This window comes from Mirounga angustirostris, unplaced genomic scaffold (assembly GCF_029215605.1).
Source record: "Mirounga angustirostris isolate CCGP_5_RB_7025 unplaced genomic scaffold, mMirAng1.0.hap1 SCAF_11, whole genome shotgun sequence".
Lineage (NCBI taxonomy): Eukaryota > Metazoa > Chordata > Mammalia > Carnivora > Phocidae > Mirounga > Mirounga angustirostris.
Window position 1 is genome coordinate 53,957,646 of NW_026991719.1, and position 18,493 is coordinate 53,976,138.

An 18,493-nucleotide genomic window follows, 5' to 3' on the forward strand; every position below is an offset into this window, starting at 1 on the left:
TCTTGCCATTTGCAATGACGTGGATGGAACTGGAGGGTGTTATGCTGAGTGAAATAAGTCAATCAGAGAAAAACATGTATCATATGCCCATTGTTATGTTTTCTTTAGTCACAGAAAAAAATTAAATTTTTTTAATTAATTAAATTTTTTAAATTTAAAAAGTTAAAATTAGTGGAGCAAACATTAACAAGATTTTACTGTATTGAGTTTGAATCCTTTTTGAATCCCTTTAGGAATGGTCAAGTGAAAATTTAAAGGCAAGTTTAGTAAAACTCATTATACTGTGCTAGAATTTTACATTGAGAATAAGAAAGTGGGAGGTACACTTGAATAATCCATCACTGAAAAAGAAGATACTTGTTTCAGAAGAAATAGGAAGTATAAGTTGCATGGTAATTATGCCAGGTCCAAATGTGTAGTAGGGGTTCAATAAATGCTTAGAAAGATGGGTATATGGATGTTCCATAGTTTGTAACAAGAATATCATCAAATGACATTCGTTTTCTGATTATACATGGTGCTCTTTTGGACCTTGTAAAAACAAACAACAAACAAAGTGCTTTTTCTGCATCTACTGAGATAATCATATGATTTTTATCTTTTGTTTTGTTGATGTGGCATATCTTGTTAACCGATTTGTAAATATTAAACCATTTGTGTTCCTGGAATAAATCCCACTTGATCATGGTGTATAGTACTTTTAATGTATTCTTAAATTTGCTTTTCTAATATTGTTTGAGGGTTTTTGTATTTATGTTTAACAGGAATATTGGCCTGTAATTTTCTTTTTTTGTGGTCTTGTCTGGTTTTGGTATCAGGGAAATGCTGTCCTCATAAAATTAGTGTGTATTTCTTCCTCTTCAATTTTTTTTGAATAATTTTAGAAGGATAGGTACTAACTCTTCTTTTTTAAATATTTGATACAATTAACCTGTGAAGCCTAGAGGTTTATCAATTTTGTTTATTTTTTTCAAAGAATCAGCTTTTAGATTTATTGATCTTTTCTATTATTTTAGACTCTATTTCTGTTCTGATCTTTATTTCCTTCCTTCCTTCTAATTTTGGCTTTGTTTGTTCTTCTTTTTCTAGTTCCTTCAGGTGTAAAGTTGGATTCTTTATTTTAGATTTTTCTTGTTTCTTGAGGTAAGCCTGTATTGCTATGAACTTCCTTCTTAGAACGGTTTTTGCTGTGTCCACGCAGTTTGGAAACTTGTGCTTACATTTTTATTTGTCTTAAGGTATGTTTTGATTTCCTCTTTGATCGTTTCATTGACCCACTGATTGTTTAGTAACATGTTGTTTAGTCTCCACATGTTTGTGTTTTTTCCAGTTTTCTTCTTGGAATTGATTTCTAGTTTCATACCATTGTAGTTGAAAAAGATGCTTCATATGATTTCAATCCTATCGAATTTATTGAGACTTGTGTTATGGCCTAACATATGATCTATCTTGGAAAATGTTCCGTGTTCACTTGAAAATAAACTCAACATCAATTTATGATAAAAAATGTCAACAAAGTGGGTATAGAAGAAATGTACCTTAACATGATAAAGGCCATATATGACAAGTTTACAGCTAACATCATACTCAATGGTGAAAACCTGAAAGCTTTACCTCTAAGATCAGGAGCAAGACAAGGAAGCCCACTCTTGCCACTTTTACTCAACATGGCATTGGAAGTCCTAGTCACAGCAATTAAGCACAAAAGGGAATAAAAGTCATCCATATTAGAAAGGAAGAAGTAAAACTGTTACCATTTGCAGATGACATGATACTTCATATAGAAAACCCTAAGACTCCACCAAAAAACTATGAGAACTTATAAATGAATTCAGGAAAGTTGTAGGATACAAATTTAACATACAGAAATCGGTTGTGTTCCTATGTACTAATAACAAACTATCAGAAAGATAATTTTAGGATTGATTTTTCTACTGTGAAAAATGCCATTGGAATTTTGGTAAGGATTGCATTGAAAGATTGCTTTAAGCAGTATGGACGTTTTAACAATATTTATTCTTTCAATCTGTGAGCACAAGCTATCTTTTCAATTTTTTGTGTCTTCAATTTTTTTCACTTTCATGGTTAAATTTATTTATAAGTATTTTATTCTTTTTGATTCTATTTTAAAGGGAATTGCTTTTTTAATTTATTTTTTCAGATAGTTTGCTGTTAATATATAGAAATGCAACTCATTTTTCTATGTTGATTTTGCATCCTGAAACTCTACTGAATTTGTTTATTAGTTTTAACAATTTTTTGGTGGAAGTCTTTAGGATATTCTATGTTAAAAACCATATCATCTGGGGGGGGTTGTTAAGTGTTTGACTCTTGATTTCAGCTCAAGTCATGATCCCACGGTCCTGAGATCAAGTCCCACATTGGCTCTGAGCTCAGAACAGAGTCTGCTTGTCCCTCTCCCTCTGCTCCTCCCTCCATCCTCTCTCTTTTTCTCTCAAAATAAAATCATAAAATAACATATCATCTGCAAAGAGAGAATTTTACTTCCTCATTTCTGATGTGGATGCCTTTTAACTTTTTTTTCACTTAATTGCTCTGGCTAGAACTTCCAGTAAAATGTCAAACAGAAGTGAAAAAAGTAAGCATCCTTGTCTTTTTTCTGCTCTTAGAGGAAAAGCTTTCAACTTTTCAGCATTGAGTAAAATGTTAAGCTGAGGTCTTGTCATATATAGCCTTTGCTGTGTTACAGTACATTCTTTTTGTAACTTGTTGAGAGTTTTTATCATGAAATGATGTTGAATTTTGTGCAATGCTTTTTCTGCATCTATTGAGATAATCATATGATTCATTTTTAGTATTTTTGATACACAATGCTGCATTAGTTTCAGCTACACAACATAGTAATTCAACAACTCTATACCTTACGTTATGTTCACCACAAGTGTAGCAAGCATCTGTCACCATGAAACACTATTACAATACCATTGACACTATTACAATACCATTGATCACACCATTCTTGTGACTTGAGTTGATCAGATGGTTTTTAATCTGTTAATGTGGTATGTCACCTTTATATCACCTTTATTGACTTGCATGTGTTGAACCATCCCAGGGATAAATTTCACTTGATCAAAGTGTATGATCTTCTCAGTGTGTTGTTGAATTTGCTTTACTAATATTTTGTAGAGGATTTTTGCATCTTAGTTTATCAGAGATATTGGCCTGTAATTTTCCTTTCTGTTAATGACTTTGTCTCACTTTGATATGAAGGTAATGTTGTATTCATAAAATGAGTTTGGTATGTTCAAATTTTCTATTTCTTATGATTCAATTTCAGTATATTGTATGTTTCTAGGAATTTATCCATTTCTTCTAGGTTGTCCAATTTGTTGGCATATAATTATTCATAGTAGTCTCATAATCTTTTGTATAATTGTTGTACCAATTGTAATGTTTCCTCTTACATTTCTGATTTTATTTCTTTAAGTCTTCTCTCCTTTTTTTTAAATTTTATTTTATTTTATTATGTTATGTTATTCACCATACAGTACATCATTAGTTTTTGATGTAGTGTTCCCTGATTCATTATTTTCGTATAACACCCAGTGCTCCATGCAGTACGTGCCCTCCTTAATAACCATCACCAGGCTAACCCATCCCCCCACTACCTTCCCCTCTAAAACTCTCAGTTTGTTTCTCAGAGTCATAGTCTCTCATGGTTCATCTCTCCCTCCAATTTCCGCCCCCTTTCATTTTTCCTTTGGGAAAGGAAATGGTTTCCTTTCCTTTCCTTTCCTTCTCCTAATGTCCTTTATGCTATTCCTTATGTTCCATTAATAAGTGAAACCATATGATAATTGACTTTCTCTGCTTGACTTATTTCACTTAGCATAATCTCCTCCCATCCATGTTGATGTAAAAGTTGGGTATTCATCCTTTCTGATGGCTGAGTAATATTTCATTGTATATATGGACCACATCTTTATCCATTCATCTGTTGAAGGGCATCTTGGCTCTTTCCACTGTTTGGCTATTGCGGACATTGCTGCTATGAACATTGGGTTACATATGGTCCTTCTTTTCACTACATCTGTGTCTTTGGGGTAAATACCCAGTAGTGTAATTGCTAGGTCATAGGGTAGCTCTATTTTTAATTTTTTGAGGAACCTCCACACTGTTTTCCAAAGTGGCTTAATCTAGCTAAAGGTTTGTCAGTTTTATTTACCTTTCAAAAAACATACTCTAAACTTGGTTTATTTTTTCTATTGTTTTTCTAGTATTTATTTCTGATCTTTTATTTTTTATTTGTTTCCTTCTTCTAATTTTGGGCTTAGTTTGTTCTCCATTTTCTAATTTTTGAGGTGTGTAAAGTTAGGTTAAGGTTTTTTTTCTTAATAAAATTTTCTTGTAAAATTATTTATTAAAACTTACTTTGCTGCATCCCTTGTTTTAGTATGCTGTGCTTCCATTTTTGCTTGTCTCAAAATATATTTCATTTCTTTTTTAAATTTCTTCTTTGACCCATTGGTCTTTCAGAAGTATGTTGTTTAAGTTCCAAATATTTGTGAATGTTTCCGTTTTCCTTGTGTTACTAATTTTTACTTTCATACCATTGTCGTTGGAAAAGACACTTGATATGATTTCAGTCTTTAAATTTGTTAAGATGGGTTTTGAGATCTAACATATGATCTGTTCTGGGAAATGTGTTGTGTGCCCTTGAGAAGAATGTGTATACTATTGCTGTTAGATTGAATGTATATGTCTATTAAGTCTATGTGGTCTAAAGGTTAGTTCAATTCCAATGTGTCTGTATTGATTTTCTGGATGATTTATACATTGTTGAAACTGGTGTATTGACGTCCCCTGCTATTATTTCGTTGCTGTCTATTTATTTATTCATTTCTGTTAATATTTGTTTTATATACTTAGGTGCTCCAATATTAGGTACATATATTTATAATGGTTATATCCTGTTGATGAATAATTATCATTACATAATGACCTTTTTTGTGCCTTGTGACAATTTCTGTTTTAAAGTTGTTTTATTTTTTTGTCTAATATAAATATAGCTACTCCTACTCTTTTCGGTTAACCATTTGCATGTAGTATCTTTTTTCCCTCTTCTTTACTTATTTTTTCCTTCTTTTCACTTTCAGCCTATATGTGTCCTTAAATCTGAAGTGAGTCTCCTATAAGTAGCATATAGTTGGATTTTGTTGTTTTTTTTTTAAATTCATTCAGCCACTTTATGTATTTTGATTGGGGAACATAATACATTTATATTTAAAGTAATTATTGATAAACAAGGGCTTACATTGCTATTTTGTTTAAAATTTTGAGGTTATTTTGTACTTCCTTTATTCCCTTCTTTCTCTCCTGTCATCTTCCATTGTAGCTTGATTTTTTTTTTTTCTGTAATGGTATGCACAGATTCAGGTCTCTTTATCATTTGTGTATCTACTATAAGTTTTTGCTTTGTGGTTACCATAAGGCTTATATAAAATATCTTACACTTGGGGTGTCTAGGCAGCTCTGTTGGTTAAGCATCTGCTTTTGGCTCAGGTCATGATCCCAGGGTCCTGGGATCCAGCCCCATGTGTTGGGCTCCCTGCTTAGTGGGGAGTCTGCTTCTCCCTCTCCCTCTTCCCCTCCTCCCAGCTCATGCTCTCTCTCTCTCTCTCAAATAAATACATAAATAAAATATTTTAAAAATATAGCTTGTACTTATAACAGTCTATTTTAAGCTGATAAAACTAAACTTTGATTGCATACAGAAACTACCCTTTTACTTCCTCCCATCCACATTTTTGATGTCACAATTTACATCTTTTTCTATTGTATATTCATTAACAAATTATTGTAGCTTAGTTATTTTAATACTTTTGTGTTTTAATTTTATACTAGAATTAAAAGTGATTTATATGCCACCATTACCGTATTAGAGTATTCTGAATCTGATTATACACTTATCTTTATGAGTGAGTTTTATACTTCCACATGTTTTCATGTTACTAATTTGCATCCTGTCAATTCAGTTTGAAGAACTCCCTTTAGAATTAATTTCTAGTAAAGCAGATCTAGTAGTGTTGAACTCTTTCAGCTTTTATTTGGGAGTTTTTATTTCTTTTTTTCATTTCTGAAGAACAGCATTTACAGTTTAACTAATATTGTTTCGCATTTTTTTTCTTTCAGCATTTGAATATATCACCCACTCTCTCCTGACCTTCAAAATTTCTACTGAGAAATCCCTTATGGGAATTTCCTTATATGTGACATCTCTTTTCTCTTAGTGATTTCAAAATTTTCCTTTCCTTTGATTTTTGACAATTTGATTATAATATGCCTCAGAGAAGTTCTTTAGATAACACTGTTTGGTTATTTTTGAGCTTTATGTAACTATGTGTCCATATCTCTCTTCAGATTTGGGAAGTTTTCTGCCATTATTTTTTTAAATAAGCTTTCTGCTTCTTCTCTCTGTCTCTTCTCCTTCTTGGAGTACCATTGTGTGTGTATTAGTTCTTTTGATGGTGTCCAATAAATCCCATAGGCTTTCTACATTTCTTTCCATTCCTTTTTCTTCTCTGACTAGATAATTAAAATGAACGTTGCTACTGTTCACAGATTCTTATTTCTGCTTGATCAAGCTTATTGTTGATGTTCTCTGTTATATTTTTATTTTATTCATTGTATGCTTCAGTTCCCAAATTTATGTCTGTTTTTCATGATGTCTATTTATTTGTTGAACTTAAAATTTGTGCATGTATTGTTTTCCTGATTTAATTGAGTTGTCTAACCGTGTTCTGTTGTAACTCTCTGAGCTTCCTTAAAACAATTATTTTAAATTCCTTGTCTGTCAATTTGTAAATCTCCATTTCTTTGGGGTCAGTTACTGGAAAATTATTATGTTCCTTTGGTAGATTCATGTTTCCTTGATTTTTTCTTGTGTTGCTATCTTTGCATTTATAGAAAGATTTTTTCCAGTCTTTATACACTAGCTTCAGGAAAGTAATAGTTTCACTATTCAGCTTGGCTAGGGATTCTGAGGCTCTCTCAGCCATTTTCTGTGGATGTGCCTGATCTACACCTCTTTTTTCCTTTTAGGGAGGAATTCTTGACATTATATGTCTTCTCTTGATCCCTGAAAGCCAAGCTGTTACCTGTTTTCCCTAGGATTGTTCCCTGAAATGCTCAAATGTTTGTGCCTTCTCCCCATCCCACAGAGTCAGGATGGTTTCTGTACATGTTTGCAAGCTATTTGCAGAGACTAGTACTTGATGTCTGTGGAGGTGTACACAGGGAGCCAACTCAAAAGGGATGGGTAAGATGCATGGACCATTGGGGTGTCCATAGGTTGCGGGGTTCACAGGTGAGATATCCTAAACATCTAGTGGATGGGCTTCATGATGGAGTCAATGAAGCAGTTAGAAGTGATCTGTAGCCCTTTGATAAGTTCTGAGCCCTGGTTGCTATGCTCCCATTATCTCTCAACCCTTTTGCCATACCTATTACTTCACTATTCTCTGTGAGATCCTTAGGCAACATCCCTCATGGCTAGGGAAGACAATCACTCACCATACTATACTTTCTCCCATAGGGAAAATTATGGGCCAAAGGAATCTATCTTGGCACTGAGCTATGCCACCTTGAGAGGTGATGTGAGTAAAGTAAAACTGTTCTTACCTTCTTTGATATATCTATTCTTAGAATTTTTGCTCCAATGGTGTTCTGGAACTTGTCCAGTGAAATAATGGATCCCCACAAAGGTACTTTCACAGATGAGATGTTGTCAAAATTAATGTTCCATGGCAAAATAATGGTTGAAAACTATTCTGCCATCTTGCTAATGTCACTTGGATGCCTACCTCAAATTTTAATTGTAATGTAATCTAAAGTTTATGAGAATAGAAGATGGCAGCAGAGTAGGAGGATCCTAGGTTCATCTTGTCCCATGAACACAACCAGAAAACTATCAAGTCATCCTAAATATCCCAGAGATCAACCCGAAGACTGACAGAATAAATGCCACAATTAAATGGAGAGAAGAAGCCACATTGAAGAAGGTAGGAAGAGCAGAGACATGGTTTAGGGGAGAAACAGATTTTGACTTCTCTGGAAGGGAGAGAGCCATTGTCTTGGCGAAGGGTGAGAGAGAGAGAGGAGCACACATGCAGGGGAGCACACAAGGAAAACGTTTCCCAAATCTTGGGAAATGAGAGGGGCTGAATTTCCCAAGTTCTTGCAACCAGTGGGGCTTAAAGCATGGAGCTTTAAAGGTCAGCAGACTTGGCTGGGTTAGTGCCATTAGGGGACTGCCCTGCTCCTGGGGAGAAAGCAGGCAAACAACCTGGGGCAGACACCATGGAAACAGTGACCTTAAAACTGCTTGGGGCACACTGGGGGGAGATTATTCACAAGTCCCTACAGGCAGCATTCCAGGAGATGCCTCTCTGGGAACAAAGAAGCTGGCTGCTGCCATTTTTCTCCTCCACTGCTCAGCATAAACACAGAGCCCCCTGAGGGAAGTAGTTCAGCACTGACACTGGCTGCCTAACTTGCTCACACCAAACTCCACCCCTCTGTGACCTGGTGGAACTGCCTTTCTAAGTTAAGCTTATCTCAGTCCCAATGTGGGGAGCTGCTCCCCCAGAAGACCAGCACAAACCTCTGTCCACACCATGTCTCCTGACCAGGGAGTTCTGCAGAGCCTCAGTTCTGGTGGAATTGGCTGCAAGTCTCATTTCACAAGCAGACCAGAGCACACCTAGTTAAAACTCACCACATTCAGGCCAGAAACCAAACACTGGACAGAGCTGGCAAGGAAAGCCTCTGCAGACAACAAGCATGAAGGATAAAACAGCCACAACATGACAGCAGAGCATACACAGCACAAACCAAAGACACTCCCTGAAGTGCCAGGCCTGGGCATTTAATGACCTCTTCTTCATAAGGCCATTACATTCAGGGGAAGGAGATATAACTGGCCTTTCCAACACAGAGAAAAAGGCAGACTTAGACAAAATGCCAAATTGGAGAAATTTATCGCAATTGAAAGAACAAGATAAGGCCACAGCCAGAGATCTAAGCAAAGCAGATATAAGTAACATACCTGATGAAAAATTTAAAGCAACAATCATAAAGATACTCAATGGGGGTGAGAAAAGAATAGAGGAGATCAGGGAGACACTTACCACAGAGATAAAAGAGTTACAAAAGAATCAACCAGAAATGGAGAATGCAATAAATAAGATTGGAAACAGGCTTGATGAAATGAACAGCAAGCTGGAAGAGGTGGTAATATAGGTAGTGACACAGAAGACAAAACAATGGAAATCACTGATGCTGAACAAAAGAAAGAAAGAATGATAGAACACAAGAATAGACTTAGAGAACACAGTGAATCCAGCAAAGATAATAACATTTGTATTACAGGAGTCCCAGGGGTGCCAATTTCAGCTCAGGTCATGATCTCAGGGTCATGAGAGCTGTGACAGGCTCCATGCTGGGTGTGTAATCTGTTTAAGATTATCTCTTCCTCTCTCCTTCTGCCCCTCCCTCACCACTCACTCTCGGATGCATGCTCTCTCTAAAAAAATTTAAAATAATAAATAAATAAATAAATAAATAAATAAATAAATAAATAAATAAATAGAGTCCCAGAAGAAGAGAGAGAAGGGGGGACAGAAAATTTATTTGAAAAACTAATAGCTGAAAACTTCCCTAATCTGGGGAAGGAAACAGACATTGAGATCCAGGAAGCACAGAGAACTCCCACAAAAATCAACAAAAGCAGGCCAACACAAACACATGTTGTAATTAAATTTGTAAAATATGGTGATAAAGAAAAAGTCTTAAAGCAGCAAGAGAAAAGAAGTCCTTAAATTACAAGGGAAAATCCATAAAGCTAGCTGGAGATTCCTCAACAGAAACTTGGCAAGCATGAAGAGAGTGGCATGATATATGAAAAGTGCTGAATGGGAAAAAAATCTGCAGGCAAAGATACACTATCCAGCAGGGCTATCATTCAGAATAAAAATAGAGATAAAGAGTGTGCCAGACAAACAAAAACTAAATGAGTTTCTGACCACTATACCAGCCATGCAAGAAATACTAAAGAGGACTCTTTTACTGCAAAGGAGAGACCGAAAGTAAAAAATACAAGAAAGGATCAGAGAAAATCTCCAGAAACAATGCCAAAACCAGTAATAAAATGACACTAAATACATATGTATCAATAATTATTTTGAATATAAATGGTTTAAAGGCTCCAAGCAAAAGACATAAGATGTCAGACTGGATAAATAAACAAGACCTATCTATATGCTACGTACAAGAGACTCATTTTAGACACAAAGGCACCTGCAAATTAAAAGTGAGGGTTAGGGGAAATATTTATCATGCAAATGGATGTCAAAAGAAAGCCAGAATAGCAATACTTATATTGGAAAAATTAGACTTTAAAATAAAGACTGTAAAAAGATACAAAGAAGGGCATTATATAATCATAAAGGGGAAAGTCCAACAAGAAGATATAATAATTGTAAAGATTTATGTAACCAATATGGGAGCACCCAAATATATAAAACACTTAATAGCCAACATAAAGGAACTAACTGATAATAACACAATTGTAGTAGGGGACTTTAAAACCCCATTATCTCAATGGACAGATCATCTAAGCAGACAATAAAAAAATGAAACAATGGCTTTCAATGACACACTAGATCAGATAGATTTAACAGATATATTCAGAACATTCCACCCTAAAACAGCAGAGTGCACATTTTTTTTCAAATACAGAAGGAACATTCTCTAAAATAGATCACATATTAGGTCACGAAACAGGTCTCAACCAACACAGAAAGACTGAACACATATCATGCACTTTTTCATGCTATGAAACTAGGAGTCAACCACAAGAAAAAAATTGAAAACCCCACAGATATGTGGACGTTAAACCCATGCTACTAAACAATGAATATGTCAACCAGGAAATCAAAGAAGAAATTAAAATAATACATGGAAACAAATTGAAAGAAAAACACAACAGGGCCAAACCTTTGGGAGTCATCAAAAGTAGTCCTAAGAGAGCAATATATAGAAATTCAGGCTTACTTCAAAAACCAAGGAAAATCTTAAATTAACAACCTAAAGGAGCTAAAAAAAAAAAATGAAAAGAAAAACAAAGACTCAATCCCGCAGAAGGAAGGAAATTATAAAGATTAGATAGAAATAAATGATATAGAAACTAAAAATAAAAAATAAAAAACAATGGGGAGGGTATGTGTTGTGGTGAGTGCTATGTATTGTGTAAGACTGATGAATCACAGACTTGTACCCCTGAAACAAATAATACATTATATGTTAATAATGAAAAAAAAAAAACAACAATAGAATGGATCAATGAAACCAGGAGCTGGTTCTTTGAAAAAAATAACAAAATTGATAAACCTGTAGCCAGACAAATCAAAAACAAAAGAGAAGGGGACCAAATAAATAAAATCACAAATGAGAGAGGAGAAATAACAACCAATACTACAAAAATATAATTATAAGAGAATATTATGAAAAACTACATGCCAACAAATTGGACAACCTGGAAAAAATGAATAAATTCCTAGGAACATATAAACTACCAAGACTGAAACAGGAATAAATAGAAAACATGAAGAGACCAATAACCAACAAAGAAATTAAATAAGTAATAAAAAAACCTCCCAAGAAACAAAAGTCCAGACCAGATGGCTTAACAGGTAAATTTTACCAAACATTTAAAGAAGAGTTAATACCTATTCTTCTCAAACCACTCCAAAAAATAAAAAAGGAAAGAAAACTTCCAAATTCATCCTATGAAGCCATCATTACCCTGATACCAAAACAAGATAAAGACTCGACAAAAAAAGAGAGAGAGAGAGAACTATAGGTCAATATCCCTGATGAACATGGATAAATAAAATACTACCAAACCAAATCCAACTATTCATCAAAACAATCATTCACCATGATCAAATGGAATTTATTCCTGGGTTGCAAGGGTGGTTCAATATTTGCAAATCAATCAACATGATATACCACATTAATAATAGAAATGACAAGGACCATATGATCTTTCAATAGATACAGAAAAAGCATTTGACAAAGTACAACATCCATTCATGATAAAAACCCTCAAAAAAAGTAGGTTGAGAGGGAACATACTTCAACATAATAAAGGCCATCTATGAAAAACCCACAGCTAATATCATCCTCAATGGGAAAAAACTGAAAGTTTTTCCACTATGGGGACAAACAAGACCGGGATGTCCACTCACACCACTGGTATTTAAAATGGTACTGGGGTCTTAGCCACAGCAATCAAAAAACAAAATAAAAGGCATCCACATTGGCAAGGAAGAAGTAGAACTTCCACTATTTGCAGACGACATGACACTCTATATAGAAAACTTAAAAGACCCCACCTGACAGAACTGCTACATGAATTCAATAAATTTATAGGATATAAAATCAATGTACAGAAATATTGTATTCCCCTACACCAATAATGAAGCAGCAGAAACAGAAATTAAGGAATCAACCCATAGAAGAGAAAGACCTGTACTCTGAAAACTAAAAAACATTGATGAAAGAAATTGAAGATGACACAAAGAGATGGCAAAACATTCCATGCTCATAGATTAGAAGAACAAAAATTGTTAAACTGACTATACTACCCAAAGCAATCTACATATTTAATGCAATCACTGTCAAAATGCCACCTGCATTTTTCATAGAGCTAGAGCAAACAATCTTAAAATGTGTATGGGACCACAAAAGACCCTGAATGCGGGAAGAATACTCTATCTAGCAAGGCTATAATTCAGGATAAAGAGTTTCCCAGACAAACGAAACTAAAGGAGTTTGAGACCACTATGCCAGCCCTGCAAGAAATATTATGGTGGAATCTTTGAGTGGAAAGGAAAGACCAAAAGTGATAGATCAATGTAGGAAACACAAAAGCATTAAAAATGAATATTTCTATAAAATCAAAGAGCTCTCAAAATAAAAGGATGTAAAATATGACACCATATACCTAAAATGTGTGGAAGAGAGGAATAAAGAATGGGTTCAAACTTAAATGATCATCAACTTAATATAGACTGCTATATGCAGAAAATATTATATACAAACCTAATGGTAACCACAAATCAAAACTACTAATAAGTATGCAAAGAATAAAAAGAAAGAAATCCAAATATATCACCAAAGAAAACCAGCAATCTATGAAAGAGAGAAAGACAAGAAAGGATCAGAGTAAATCTTCAGAAACAACCATAGAACAGGTAATAAAATGGTAATAAATACATATCTATCAATAATTACTTTCAATGTAAATGGACTAAATGTTCCAATCAAAAGACATAGGGTGACATAATGATTAAGAAAACAATACCCAACTATATGCTGCTTACAAAAGACACATAACAGACCTAAACACCTACAGATTGAAAGTGAGGGGATGGAGAAACGTTTATTATGCAAAAGGTTGTGGAAAGAAATCTGGAGTAGCAATACTTATATTGGACAAAATAACTTTAAAACAAAGACGAGCCATGAGAGATTATGGACTGTGAGAAACAAACTGAGGGTTCTAGAGGGGAGGGGGTTAGGGGGATGGGTTATCCTGATGATGGGTATTAAAGAGGGCACATACTGCATGGAGCACTGGGTGTTATACGCAAACAATGAATCAGGGAACACTACATCAAAAACTAATGATGTAATGTATGGTGATTAACATAACACAATAAAAAAAAATAAAGGGCACAAAGTTTCAGTTATGTAAGATAAATAAGTTCTGGAGATCTATTATATAGATAGTACCATAGAAAATAATATTATATTGTATACTTAAAATTTGCTAAGAGGATAGATTTTATGTTAAGTGCTCTTATATAAAAAAAGTAAAAATAGTAATGATGAAGGGAGTGGGAAAAAACTTGGGGAGGTGATGGATATGTCTATGGCATTATGGGGGTAATGGTTTCAGAGGTATGTATTTATCCCCAAACTTACTGAGTTGTATATATTAAATATGTACAGCTTGTTTACATGTCAATCATGCCTCAATAAAGTGGTTTTAAAAATAAAATTTACCATTGTAGCACCTAGTAAATTCACCATAAATTAGCAAATAACCATATTCGTATTACCTACCATTTATTGACTATGGGCCAGGCAATACCACCCAACTTTGGAGGCTTCATTCTACCCTTCCTCTAGTTGTGCCCTTCCTCACAGAGTGAAGATTCTACAAGGGCAAGGGTGCATGTCCACCAAGAGCCTACACCTCCATTTTCAGACCACATTTTAGGGGCCCTTGCATGCACATGCAAGTACCCTCTTAATATAGAGCAGAGACAATAATGGGAAGACACAGGGATGTACTGAAGTTTGGGGTATAGCTCTTCCACATGCCAGCACATTTTGGCATGGAACTCTCACAAGTCTGAGAATTCTACATTGTTAGAAAGGTGTACTTGTCAAAGTAGGAGACTAACATTTATTTAACAGTCAACTTGATTAATAAATTGTAAATATTTAGGCAGATGATATATGGGCCTCCATTTGTACTCTTGCCCCAGGCTTTAAAAATGTTTAAAGGCACAGCACCTGTGATATCAGAGCCTGTGCATACATGTCCTTTTATTTAGGCCTCATAAACAACTATACTGTGTGGCTAAGACTTAGTAACCATTTTACATTTTATAAGGGAAGAAATTATGAAGGACAAGGGTTCTCCACACTGTCAAATACTGCAAAGAACACGAAGAGAAAAAGGATCAAAATATGACCCTGAACTTGGGAAAAAGACTTTAAATACAACCTTCAAGAATTATGATTCATTAGATTAGTGGAGCTCGCACCTAGGTTCTATAACAGGAAGAGCACAGGTAATGGGAAATAGACACAAGTTGGGGATTATTTTGGAAGTTTGACAACAAAAGGAGAAAGTATGTTGGTTCAGCATGGAGGAGACTGAATCATAGATGAAGTCAAAGGACCAAGAGTCAGTTTTGGGGGTGGGGGCGGGTAGGGAAAGGATGGAGGAAAGAGAAATAAATGCTAGAAGTTATATCTTAACAGAGTGGGAGTGTATGCAAAAAACACTAAGTGCCTCATCTGTTCCAGACTATGGGGCCTCTGGAGAGCAGTGGGAAATATAAATTTGAGTAGGAAAATGCCAAGTAAATACACAATTACAGTACAGGCTAATGAGTGTTTTAATGGGGTAAGCAAAAAACAGAGGAGAGTGAACTGGCTTAAGCAATATTACAGCTCATAACTTGGCTACTTCAGCAAGACAAGGCTAGTTAGTAGAAAAATAATATATCTCACATTAATGCCCTGAGAGAGGGAGGCACAGGGAATTCTGGAAGCTGTAGGGACGTGCAGACCCTGGTACACAAATTTCTCCTCATTCACATGTGTTTCCGTGTCCTAGCCCAGTTCAGTTAAGTGGGTCTTCTCCCAGCTAAACCCTGTATTCTTAGAAAAAAAAGCTAAACACAGGTTCTTGCAAATATTTTCTGAGTTGGCCCCTGGAATGATGGTTACTAGCCTGTGATCTCAGTGCCCCATGGATCCTAAAGATTTGCAACAGTGCAGCTACCTCTTGGGGAGCTGAGTGGTAATTCCAATAGCAGCTGAAGTGATCAGTGATCAGAGTTACAAATCAGGATTAGAGCTTGAGTCTAGGTTTCCCTACCTATAATATGAGGGGGCAAAGTCCTCACCTTACCTAGTGCAGAGATCTTTACAGCTGTTGAAGCAATGGAAGGACTTTTAAACAATGTTAAGTTAGAGTATATCACTCATCTGTTCAAATTCTCCAGTGGAAATATTATCTTCTTCACAGGGTTGTTCATAGATTTAGTAAAAAGTAGGTATCAAAATAAGAGTTCTGTCCTATTGCTACCTAACCAATTTGTCCTGTTATGTCTACCACAAACTATATCCTGAGTCTGAATGCTTCTTTCTATCTCCTCTGCCACTTCTCCTATCTACTACCACAGTATCCTAACCGGTCCCTCTGCTTCCACTTTTTCTCACTCCCAACATGCAATTTCCATTGCAATTCTTTATATCGTATTTTAAGCATTTTAAATATTATTCTAAGAAGGGTCATTGGGCTTCAGCAGACTGCTAAAAGTGTCAATGGCACAAAATAACTAAGGAAAATATTTACCAGCTTAATGCTCAAACCATGGTAAAGAGAACAACAACAACAAAAAAATGCTGAAAGGGAATGATAAAAAATAAAACAGAATAGGCTACTTGCATTTCGTTCATCTTCCAAACTTTCTCCCTTCTCCACCAGTATGTAATTGTGCTCATGATGTCCACAGATGTCTTCACCCAGACAAGGTTGTATACACTAGATGTCTATGAAAGAAAAGGGGAAACGAAAAAATATATATATTGAACACCTACTATGTGCCCAGCACCCTCACAGATACTTTGTCAATTCTCTCAACATCTCGGAGAGGAAGTGTGATTTTCTCCATTTTACAGTTGAAGAAATGGAGGCTGAGAAATGTTATAGATTCTTCACAATATCACACAGTAACTAAGTGACTAGGCTGAGATTAGAAGTTGGTATCCTTCAAATTCAAAACTTTTTTCATGTATTTGAGCTGTACTGCATCCATAAAAATCATTACTTATTTTAAAAGTATGTTAAAATTCATTCTCTCACTGAAAATTTTCAATATCTCTAAAAGGTCAACATTGTTGTCTCTATTTTACACATGCAGAAACTGGGAGATGACTTGCCATGTGCTTGGTGGAGCAAGGGTTTTAATCACGATTTAAGTCAGCTTCACCAGTCACCACCATCACATATGCATTGAAGGCAGCAGAAGAGGGTACCAGAAGAGGGTACCACCTAGAAATCACTTATGTCATTTCTGTTCATATCCATTTGCCAGATGTCACATAGCCACACTTACATCCAAGAAAGGCTAGAAAATCTAGAATTTCTCTGAATGACTATGTACCCACTAAAATTTCTGCTACTTGGGCTCCTTGCTCAGTGGAGAGCCTGCTTCTCCTTCTGCCTGCCGCTCCCACTGCTTGTGTGCTCGCTCTCGCTCTCTCTCTCTCACTCGCTGACAAATAAAGAAAATCTTTAAGAAAAAAATTTTTTAAAAGATTTTATTTATTTATTCATGAGAGACAGAGATTGAGAGAGAGGCAGAGGGAGAAGCAGGCTCCCAAGGAGCAGGGAGCCCGATGCGGGACTCGATCCCAGGACACTGGGATCATGACCTGAGCCGAAGGCAGACGCTTAACCATCTGAGCCACCCAGGCCCCCCCCCCGAAAATTTTTTAATTAAAAAATAAATAAATTTTCTACTACTATATAATCAGAGAAGATATTAGGGGACAGTTAACATTCTTTGCCATAAGTGGATAACACCACTATATTTTACAGATGCTGAAACAGAAGCTCAGGAGGAAGCAACTTGCTCAAGGTCTCTTAGCTAGTAAATGGCAAAGCTTGGATTCCAACTCTAGTCTAACTGGCTCTGAAGTTTCCGTATTTCACCACAACTCCATACAAACTGAAGATTACAATTCAGAAGGAATGGCTGAACCACCAGGTAACAGTTGTAGGAAAGGCTTATACTAACTAGGCTGAAATGTCAGTCTGGGCCTGGGCTTGAGCCTGAATCTGGATTCCCTTTATTTGAGAAGGGTTAATTATAAGCCTGGAGAAGAAAAGAGTAAAGTGGACTAGGTCTGTGTCTTCACACCTCTGAAAGGCTTTCACAGAGCAGAGCAGCAAACAAGTCCTATGTGGCCCTAGGAAATAGAGTTGAGACCGGGGGTAGAAGCCATAGGGACAGAAATTTCAGCTCAACTCAAGAAAGAAGCTCTGAAGAGTCAGTTCTTCTGATAGAGTAGAAGTGGCCTCAAGAAGAAGTGATAAGGGAACCAATGCTATTTGATTGCCTGGAGGTAGTTCAGTAGAAGGGATTCAAGCCTCGGGTAGAGGTAGGTTCTTTCCAACCTTGGCACCCTGTGAGTGACAAGTGCCCCATTTCTCTGCATATGTACTATTTGGGACACTCACTTCATTCTCTTGGCCCAGGTACATCTAAACTCTTATAGTCAAACCTAAACAGAACAATGTTAAGGCCAGGCTTGGGTAGATATGAGAGTGGAGTTTGTCTGTGAGTATTGAGTGTATATGTGTACATTTAAAAGTTTCATAGAAAAAAACTTTTAAAATGTCTGTTTTTTAAACAATTACTGCAAAAAGGCCCTTTGAAGCCCTTTTTCTGGAACCTAAATTGATTATATCTTGGTTCGCCTCTCTCCCTCTCTTTTTATTCCCTTTGCTCATTTGTTTTGTTTCTTAAATTCCACATATGAGTGAATTATATGGTAGTTGTCTTTCTCTGACTGACTTTTTTCACTTAGCATAATACTCTCTAGCTCTATCCATGTCATTGTAAATGACAAAATTTCATTCTTTTGATGGCTGAGT